The sequence below is a fragment of the Nannospalax galili genome, unplaced genomic scaffold, assembly GCF_000622305.1.
Source record: "Nannospalax galili isolate Female #2095 unplaced genomic scaffold, S.galili_v1.0 scaffold2424, whole genome shotgun sequence".
Classification (NCBI taxonomy): Eukaryota; Metazoa; Chordata; class Mammalia; order Rodentia; family Spalacidae; genus Nannospalax; species Nannospalax galili.
This window is the reverse complement of record NW_008351700.1, coordinates 154,708-164,820: the sequence shown is the minus strand read 5'-3', so window position 1 is coordinate 164,820 and position 10,113 is coordinate 154,708.

Below are 10,113 nucleotides of genomic sequence, written 5' to 3'. Positions count from 1 at the left end.
GTCTTCTGCTCTTCCTGTCTGGAACTTGTTCTTAAAATCTGGAGGACCATGGTTGTCTTGTAATGTACAAAGTCCATTTGATGAGATTCTAAAGTATCCCATCAGTACATTTGATTTTCCTCTATTTTTAGAAGAGAAAGATATTTAGATAGCTCTTTCAGTAACCTAGTCAGTGTATCAGCTATGGGGAAAAGAAGAGGGAAATTATCTAGAATATCTATTGAAATGCAGTAGCCAGGTATAAAAGCTCCAATTATACAGTGAGCAGAGGTAGACCAAGCTTGGCACTCCAGACAACAGAGTCATGTGAGAGCAAAGTTCATGTCCATCTTCATCTTTACAGCCTCAATCCTGAACTTGTCCTGACAGCTTCTCTAGAAATCCAGTTTGTGGAGCCTCTTCCTCCCCTCATGGGTCGTTGGCCACCAATCCACAAGAACAAAGGGAGCAGAATGGGGTCAGGATGGCCAATGAGCACTGGTGGAAGAAAGCCCTTACGGGGAGACAGTCAGACAACAGAGTCATGTGAGAGCAAAGTTCATGTCCATCTTCATCTTTACAGCCTCAACCCTGAACTTGTCCTGACAGCTTCTCTAGAAATCCAGTTTGTGGGGCCTCTTCCTCCCCTCATGGGTCATTGGCCACCAATCCACAAGAACAAAGGGAGCAGAACGGGGTCAGGATGGCCAGTGAGCACTGGTGGAAGAAAGCCCTTACGGGGAGACAGTTTCAGCGATACAGCTCCAGATTCAGTGATACAGCTCCAGACTCAGTGAAACAGCTCCATTTATTCAGTGGGGGCTAGGGAAAATATAGTGTGGAGGCAGCAGCCAAAGCTTCAGCTGATAGGTGTTCATAGTATGCTTTATTTACATGTGGTAGGGGGATCCTATCACCTGGCTGTAGGGCAATGCCTAAATACCATATAGAAAAAACCTGGGGGTAGTTTTATTGCAGGTAACTATGCCAAAGGTCATGTTCTGAATAAGGCAAGCCATTGATGCTTGGAGGCACTTTCCAGGTAAGTCAGGCAGGAAGCCCCTGCTGAGAAAGGAGCCTACTTTAACAGCAGGGTTCCCCAACACCAGTTCACATATGTTTAACTTCTATTTTGTTCTTGACTATAAAATAAATCATAATTGGTGCTCTTCTGTAATTTATTACATGTATGCACATTTTAAAACATTTTATATGTTCTTTGAAAATTTCATGCATGGATACAATGTACTTTCACTATACTCATCTACCACCATCTCCCTCCAACTTCCCTGAGTGCCCCTACCCCTTCTTCCTCCCAACTTCATATCTTCTTTTTTATTTTTATTAATAACCCCCTAAATCCAATTAGTGTTGCCCATAGGTACATGGGCGAGGTCATACATTGAGGCATGGGCAACCTTCTAGTGGCCACATCCCCAAAAGAGAGTGACTCTCCCTCCATCAGAAACCATTAACCCCAGCCAATTGCTAGGGGTGGGGTCTTAGGGGCTCCTCCCTTGTTCATGATGGAATCTGACAGACTTGATCCTGTTCAGGTCTTGTGCTGGTAACTACCAGCTGCTATGAGCTGATGTGGTCAACAGCCCTGTCATGTCTAGAATTTGGTATTTTAGGGCTCTCTTCCCCATTACAAATCCTCCCCTTCATTCCCTGGCTCTTAAATTCTTTCAACCCCTCTCCTGAAATGCTCTCAAAATCTTGAATGGGGGGAGTTTGGTACACATGGTTCATCCCCAGCTGAACACTCAGTTACTCAACACTAGTTATGAGTCTCCACATTAACCACTACCCACTGTAAGCCTGGTCAAAAGCCTGTCTATCATTTTTAAATTCATTCTAGAGTTGACTCTTCATAAAGGTAAAAGAGGAAAAAAGAAAAAAAAAAGCTGTACATAAAATAAATTTATGGAATTAATATGAACGACTTATTTGAGAAATAAATCAGTAGAAATTATAGTCAATGTCAACTAAAATAAGTAGTTACACGAAAGTTCCCTTATCTGAAATCCACATGACTACATGTATTTCAAAAATCACAATCTTCTGGATTTTATAAGATAATCCAGTTCATTGTCTGCATATTATATGCCAGCAGTGTTGGCACAGTCTCTGTAATCCAACATTTTAATATTCTGGCAGTAAAAACTATGACTAGTTATACTAAGCATAGTAAATAAAACTGTAAATATAATCATTACATTAGTTCAAATTAGATGTCATGCCAATCTTACCTAGCTGAGTTTAAATTTTATAAAATAGAGGGAAAAATTCAGCTTCCAAGGTTTTTGCATTTCAGAACTCTGCTTAAAAGATTTTTTACTTAATTCCTTACCATTAATAACAATTTTGTCTTGAAACTTTTCATGCAACTTATTTACTAAGCACTTCCATATTTTATATTAGGATGATATTTGTATAAAACATGCTCCATATTTTGAGTTTTGAAGGATTTATATTTGTGTCAATTTTTCTGTTTGCTTGCTTGCTTTTGGAGTTTAAAAACTTTTTAAATTATTTTTATTGTCTATGTACATCTGTGTGTCTGCATGTATGTATGTACATCTACCATATGCATGCTTGGTGTCTGTGGAGGCCAGAAAAGGGCATCAGATTCTCTGGAACTGAAGTTACAGATGGTAATGGGCCACTCAACATGGGTGCTGGGAACTGATCTTTGGTTCTCTGTAAGAAGAGCAAGTGCTCTTCACTGTTGAACCTTCTCTCCAGGCCTAATTTAGGAAATGGTCAACAAGAGTTTTCTATGTTCTTCATTTTTAATTATTTGTTTATAAAACCAGATTGTACTTTGTATGGGCTTATAAGTCTAACTGTGTAAAGTAATCTTGCCAAAGGAAACAATCATTCTTGAATTGATGTGTTTTGTAAGTATGGATTTATTTACCAAATTAGAATTTCTTAAAGTGGGTTTATCTATGTGGTGAAAATAAGCAAATGGCAGACCAATGTTTATGACCTGAAACAAAAGAAGCAGCCATAACTCAGGCATGGTTTATCAACTTCCTTTTTGTTTGAGGGAAAACAAGGATTACACATACACACACACACACACACACGCACACACACGCACACACACTTTTCAAGCTGTTAGAATGTGACTATTGGAATTGCTGTAAGTAATCAGGAGAGCTCCTGATTCTCTCAAATGAGTTTTTAAATTATTTTCATTTCTTTGGGGCTGAGATAACATGAACCTCATGTTATTTGTATTAACATTATATTTATAGCTTGTTTATCATGGTAGATAGGTATTATAAATATTTATATATGACATTTGAAAATTAATGTTGCTTCCAAACAGGACTTGCATACCAGAGTAAGCTAAAAATATGAATCCAGAGTTTCTTATCCTCTAGAGTAAAGGCTGACAAAAAATTTTTGGAGAATGATCTTTTATTACTACAGAGTTAATTCTACATAATGCAGAAGACCACATCTTTGATATATGTAATAAGATGCATCTTTGAGAAGTTCTTTTACTAATACAATAAATTTCTAGCATTGTTATCAGCAACTGAAGATTCAATTTTATAATGTAATTACAGAAAGCATAGTCTAACATTTACAAGAGAATCTGGAGCTTACCCTTTATTGCACAGACAGTGACTAGTTAACGGTAGGGAACTTTCCTGAAGTCATGGAGCTTTGCAGGAGCCTAGCTGAGATCACCAACTCTAGAACTAGGGTTCATCTATGAGCTGAGTTTGGTCTTCTACTGCCTTAGCTGTGCTCATCCAATATCCCCATCCCCACTAGAAGCTCAGCATCTCATCATAAGAACCATGTATTCACCCCTTTTAGTCCCTACTCTATCCTATATACAAGAGATTTCTATTTCTTATTTGTGAAGCTATCAATAGTCTAATAATGCATGAAATGATCACTAATTATTTTTTCACGAGTTTTAACCTATAATATTTAAGATTTTGCTCTAATTTTTCCAGTCAGTTGCATATATTTTTCAAAGAATCCTTATCTTGACAAAGACCACTCACTGCATATCCCAATGCACAATGATATTGAAATAACCAGAGTGCCAATGCTTATGTCAGTGGAATTGGAAATATTATCACAGTTTATCTTTCCAAAGGTGAGAGAATCAGCGAATTGGGCAATTTTGAGAAAACCTCTCAGCTTAGCGCTTCAAATATGAGTTTAAATTTGAGCTAGGAGCATTGATTGTAGCCCAAAAATTACTCATTCCTCCAAAAAGATTAAGCCAGCCAGGGGCAAGATGAGGAGCACCCCGGGAAGAAGGGCGGAGCCCACTACTATATGGAGAGTTAGCGTGGCCGGGTTGGAACTCTGGAGCGATTAACCCGGGTGCAGTGTGTGTATGAAAAGCCGATTCTTTGTAAGTCATCCCCTCCCAAATGTACAAACTATGCAAAAATTCAAATAGAACTGTGTTATGCCAGTTTGTTGATCCATGTCAGGACCACGAGACTCTGAGTGAGGGAGGGTGAGTCAGCAAGCAGGAAGGGGAAAATTCAGTGCAACATTGTTATTGGGGGAAAATCATGAAGGGTAAAGAAGTCCTGTTGCCTCTGACCAGCAAAAACGTCACAATTAGTTTTGAGCAAAGGATATGGCTTGTTTTCATCCCTGTTACCACAACATTATACTGTGTGAGCAAGAAATAGATTCACATATACCTTCCAACTCCGTAGTTTGAGAGGTGAGAGCAGTCCTTGTAACTGGTTTGTCACCATCATGATGTCACCATTGGGAGTTCACTTGGCTTTGAAATGTCATAGCCCTGATCTGTCCTCATCCTTTGTTCATGGTCCATTTCCAGTTAAGCTTGGGAGGGGGTCAGAGCATACATGGGTTCTTGCTCGATTTTCCCTGGCTATAGACAGAGAAGCTAATCTTCAATGGTGACTTCAAGTCAGAAGGAAAACAGCTATGCAGAAATATCACTTCAAAATATCTTGCTACTTGAAATAAAGAACTCTGCCATGATTTGATTTTTTCATTTTAGTATAATTTCAAATGGACGGAAATGTCATAAAAATAGCCAGGGTGGGGCTAGAGAGTTGGCTCAGTGGTTAAGAGCACTGGTTGCTCTTGCAGAGGACCCAGGTTTGGTTTACAGAACCCACATGACAGCTAACAACCATCCATAACTACAGTTCCAGGGGAATCTGAAGCTCTCTTTCTGACCTCTGTAGGCATTGCACAACATGGGTGCACTTCCATACATGCAGGCAATACACATAAAATAAAAATACTAAAATTTTAAAAATAGGCAGGGCAAGGATCTGCCACATGTACCTTACCTAGATTTACTAATTATCTTTGTATTAGCCCATCTGTTGTCTTTCCGTCTCTAAAGCATTTGAGCTGCAGACATCATGTCCCTTGGTCCCTAAATGCCACTGTACCCCTTCAAAGGAAGACCATTTTCTAACACAGCCACAATAAAAATTTCAAAATCAAGACATGTAACGTTGATACTATTAACTGAAGTTACTTTTTTAAAAAAATGTTTTTTTTATCTTTTCTTTAAACCTGCTCATTTTAAAACAACTCAGTTTTTAAATGTGATCTTCAATTGATTGGTCCCTAATGTGAATAGGTCACTTTCCTAAACAGTATACCTAGCAAGTTATTTTCATTAGGCCAAGGAGCAGGTGCATGTGCAGATAGATGTACACGCTTAGCTGTCCGTACTTAGAGGATGTATCATTGGTTCAGGATCAAACACTATACTACTTACTGACATCAGAATAGTGGGGAAAATTGTACAACCCTATATAAGTCAGCCCTTATTGAATCATTGAAGAACTATTGACATTGCGTCACATTTGATTTCCCTATTCAAATATTTTAAGTAGGCCATATTAAATGAGGATAAATACTAAGTGGAAATGTGAAAGGCATGAAGAAATTGATTTATAGCAGGAAAAGTAGAGCACTAACAAAGCAATAGACCTCAGTGGAGATGCTCAATGAGTCCTTTAGACTTCAGAATTAGCTGACTACAGATTTTGGTTATCTCACAAGTGTAACTTTTAATTTTAAAGTAAAGTTACCAAAGGTTAACCACATTATAAAATACTCTACGCTTCACATTATTCCTTAAAACCTGCCTAGAATTAATTATAAATATATTCTCAGAAGCAACATTTTTATTTATGTCATACCTTAATACAAAAAGAATTCATGGACATTTACACAAATATATAAAAATATCAAGAAAAGGAACTTTAAAATTATTTGATTAGAAAAAAAGTGACAATGTTAAAACTATAACTCACAACGAAGTTAGAACACTGTGCTTGTTAGTTTTTGTCAGCTTAACACAAACTTCCCTCACCTGGGATAAGGAAACCTCAACTGAGGAACTGTCTCCATCAAATTGACTTATGGGCATGTCTGTGGGGCATTTACTTGACTACTAATTGATACAGGAAAGCCCAAACCACTGTGGCTGGTGCCATCCCAGGACAAGGTGGCCTGGGCTATATAAGAAAAGTAACTGAGCAAGTCAGGAAAAGCAAGCTAGCAAGCAGCATTCCTCCATGGTCTTTGCCTCAGTTCCTGTCTCCAAGTTCCTGCCTTGAGCTCCTGCCGTGACTTCTGTCAATGATGGACTATGAGCTGTAAGAGGTAATAAACCCTTTTCTCCCCAGGTTGCTTTTGGTCAGTGTTTTTTCATAGCAACAGAGAAGTAAACTACTACAGAAATCAACAAAAGCTCCTTTCCAGTTCCCTATTTAGTTTAAATAGTTCCACATTCTAGATCCTGATAAGTTTTGTTTCATTTAGCTTTTATTTTTACCTCTGATATAAATTATACTAGTATTACCATTATATAAATGCATGCAGTGAGGTTCAGAGATGGTAACTAGCCAACAATGACAAAACTGGGCTATCAACCCTAATAGCCTACTTCGTGTGTGTGAATGCGTGTGTGTGTCTGCCTGTCTGTCTCTCTGTCTGCCTGTCTGTCTTTGTCTGTCTGTGTGGGTTTGTTTGTGTTCTCATATGTGGAGGTGCACATGTACATGTGTGAGTGTGCTTAAAGAGACTAGTAGTAAATCTCAGATGTCATTCCTCAGGAGCTGTCCACTTTAATTTTGTGATAGGTTTTCTCAGTGGCCCACAATAACTCAATTGGCCAGGCTGGATAACCAACAAGCACTAAGAATGTGCCTATCTCTGCCTCCCCAGTGCTGAGATTACAAGTGTGCACCATCATTCCAAGGATTTTACATGGGTGCCTCAAACTGAACTGACTGAGCCATCTCCCAGTCACCCATAAGACTTTCATCCACAACGTCAGGGGGCATTCAAAATTAATTCTTAAGATTTCTTGCTCATTAATAACTTAATAGAAAACATGGAAGTATTGACATCATCTTAGAGCTCTTGAATGGGTGAATGTGTGAATGAATTAATGATTGAAGTTGGCCATATTTTTTATCTAAATTCTCTAACATCCAAAATAAGAAGGAAGACAACTTCAATTCTATGGATCTCTGGGTCTTTCAAAATTAAAACAAACCAATTTCTTAAAAGGGACACAGTTGGTAATATCCAGTCCCTTACAAAGATCAGAAGACAAAATAGAAAACCTAACAGTGGAAATAGAAATATAGCTAGTCATCTATGCTTCTATAACTACAGAGAATTCAATCATCAAAATACAACAGAATAATGAATCTCCCAGTACCCATCATTCATCTCAAGCATTTACAATTCAAAGCAGATAATATTTCTGTGTTGACCCTCACTGTATGATCTGAAGCAAATTTCAAATCTATCATTCCATTCATTAATATTTCACTATGAATCTCTGAAAGATAAACTAATTTTTTCTTAAAATAACTCCAATATCATGACATGTAAAACTAGAACAATAGTTTAACAATATCTGCTCCAAACCTCAGTTTGAGGTGATTTCATGAATTTCATTATTTAAAATGTTTTGCTTGTATCAGGATGTATGAAAAATCTGCAATTATAACTACTTTTGACTCTTGAAATAGTGTATTTAAGAATAATGCATAGCATAAAAGGCATTAATCAAAGATAAAAAGAATAAGAAGCATGTCAGGGCAGAGACAGGTGGCCCAAGAGCAGGTACAACTTAAGTCTTCTTCAGTCTTGAACAAGTCAATTTCCTGCCAGTGCAATAAAAAGATTTGATGAGTTTTAGTTTCCTTCAATGTGATAATTATGGCTTGGACAATTCTACTTTGGAAGTGGGGATTCAAAATCAGAGACTTCAGTGAATTGAAGACTCAAATTTAGAGTAACTAGTTAATAGTATTCACCAATTCAATCATAAATAATAGCACCAAAATCTTAAAGGAACATCCTTTATATTAGTTGAAGCCCTGTGATTTGTATCTCTTCAAAGACTAATTTCACCCTTTGGTTTTATAAGCACAAATTTTTACTTTTTGACAATAATCAGAATCAAATCTAGGGCTAGGGAAATAGCTCATTTAGTAAAGTACTTGTCTTTAAGCAGAAAGACCTGAGATCAATTCCCAAAACCTACATAAAAAATAAACCTGGGCATGGTAGCCTGTATTTATAATTCCAGCACCAGGAAGTGGAAACGGGGAGATCCCTGGGGATCACTGGCCAGCCACCCTAGACTAATAGTCAAGTTCCAGGTCAATAAGAGACCCTGTCTCAAATTAAAATGAACAGCATCTCTGAGGGCCAACTCCTGAGGTTGTACTATGGCTTACACATACACAGACACATGTACAAGAACCAAGTCTATGTAATCCATAACTTAATTGTTCAATATACATATAATTCTTAGCGTTAGCCTCAGAATCAAATTTCTTTCCCAGAAGTTAATCAATCTAGCTGGTAAAGAGGGGTTAGCAGAAAAAGGACAAGAAAATATTAATTGAGCCCCTACTATGTGCTAGGCACTGTGTTAAGAGCTCTGTAGACTGCCTTGATTAATTTCTTGGGAGGTTAGGAGAGGAGCAGTGCAGGAATCTGAAGCCTACATTTTTCTTTGAAAAGCCAAACTCTATTCTTGCTTAGAATCTAGGAGTGATAGACTCAACTTTAGAACAGAGCTGTGAGAATTAAATGAGTAAGAAAGAAATGTATTTCAAGTGCCTTGTAAACTGAAAAGTGCTATGCCCACATAAAACAGAGTACATGTTCACAAGGAATACTTTACTTAAACATTTAATGTATTTTTTTTATTTTTTAGAAGAAGCATTTCATTACAGCTTTAACATAATTACAGTTTCCAGAGAAAGATACATCTCTTTCAAAAGTAGCTATAAAATTTTTAGGTTCACTGTTGAGTTAATACAGTTATACAATATTGAACTCAGTATAAACCCTGTAAGACAGATAATTGAATGAGTTTTTAACCTTTAAAAAAGATCTCCATTTAATTTTAAAATATACTGTTTCTTACAGAAAGACACATTGTTTTTGCTAATAACACTGTGATGTTTGTGCGTGCGTCTCTCATCTGTATGTATCCAATTATTACTAGTCATAATCGGTTGCATTCAGATCCTTGGCACCTGTGTATGTCTATAAAGTGATCGGGTAGATTTCAATGGTAATGTTTATCACCTCTACTAATTAAAATAAGTTTTTGTTTCCTCTTCAAATATAATTTTTTTAATTTGTTGATTTTTTTGTGTGTATATCACACAGAACATCCCAAAATATCTTATTCATCTATACATCCACTACCCAGATGGCACAATTCCATAGCTTCCCATCACCCACTAGAGCCATTATACTATGTCGTCCCTGCTACTGTCCTCTGTGTTGTTGACACCCCAGCCGTTCCCCACTACTTGTCCATCTGGTGAATCTAGTCAGCCTATCTAGGTCTTTGTTTTAGGAAGATCAACTGATCCTCATCTAGAAGCAATCAGTTGTCAATATTCCTTTAGATAAGATTGGAGTCTGCTGTTCATTTTCCCAGCTCTATGCTGGGTTACTATCTGGGAGTCCCTTGGGTCACCCTGGCCAACAACTCAAAAGAAGTTATCTCCTATCTGGCATTGTTGCTTTTTATATAGCCTTTAGCTATGGATATGGACTCTTAAAAAATTGTATTGGCCCCTTTAATCTTTGGTTATACTT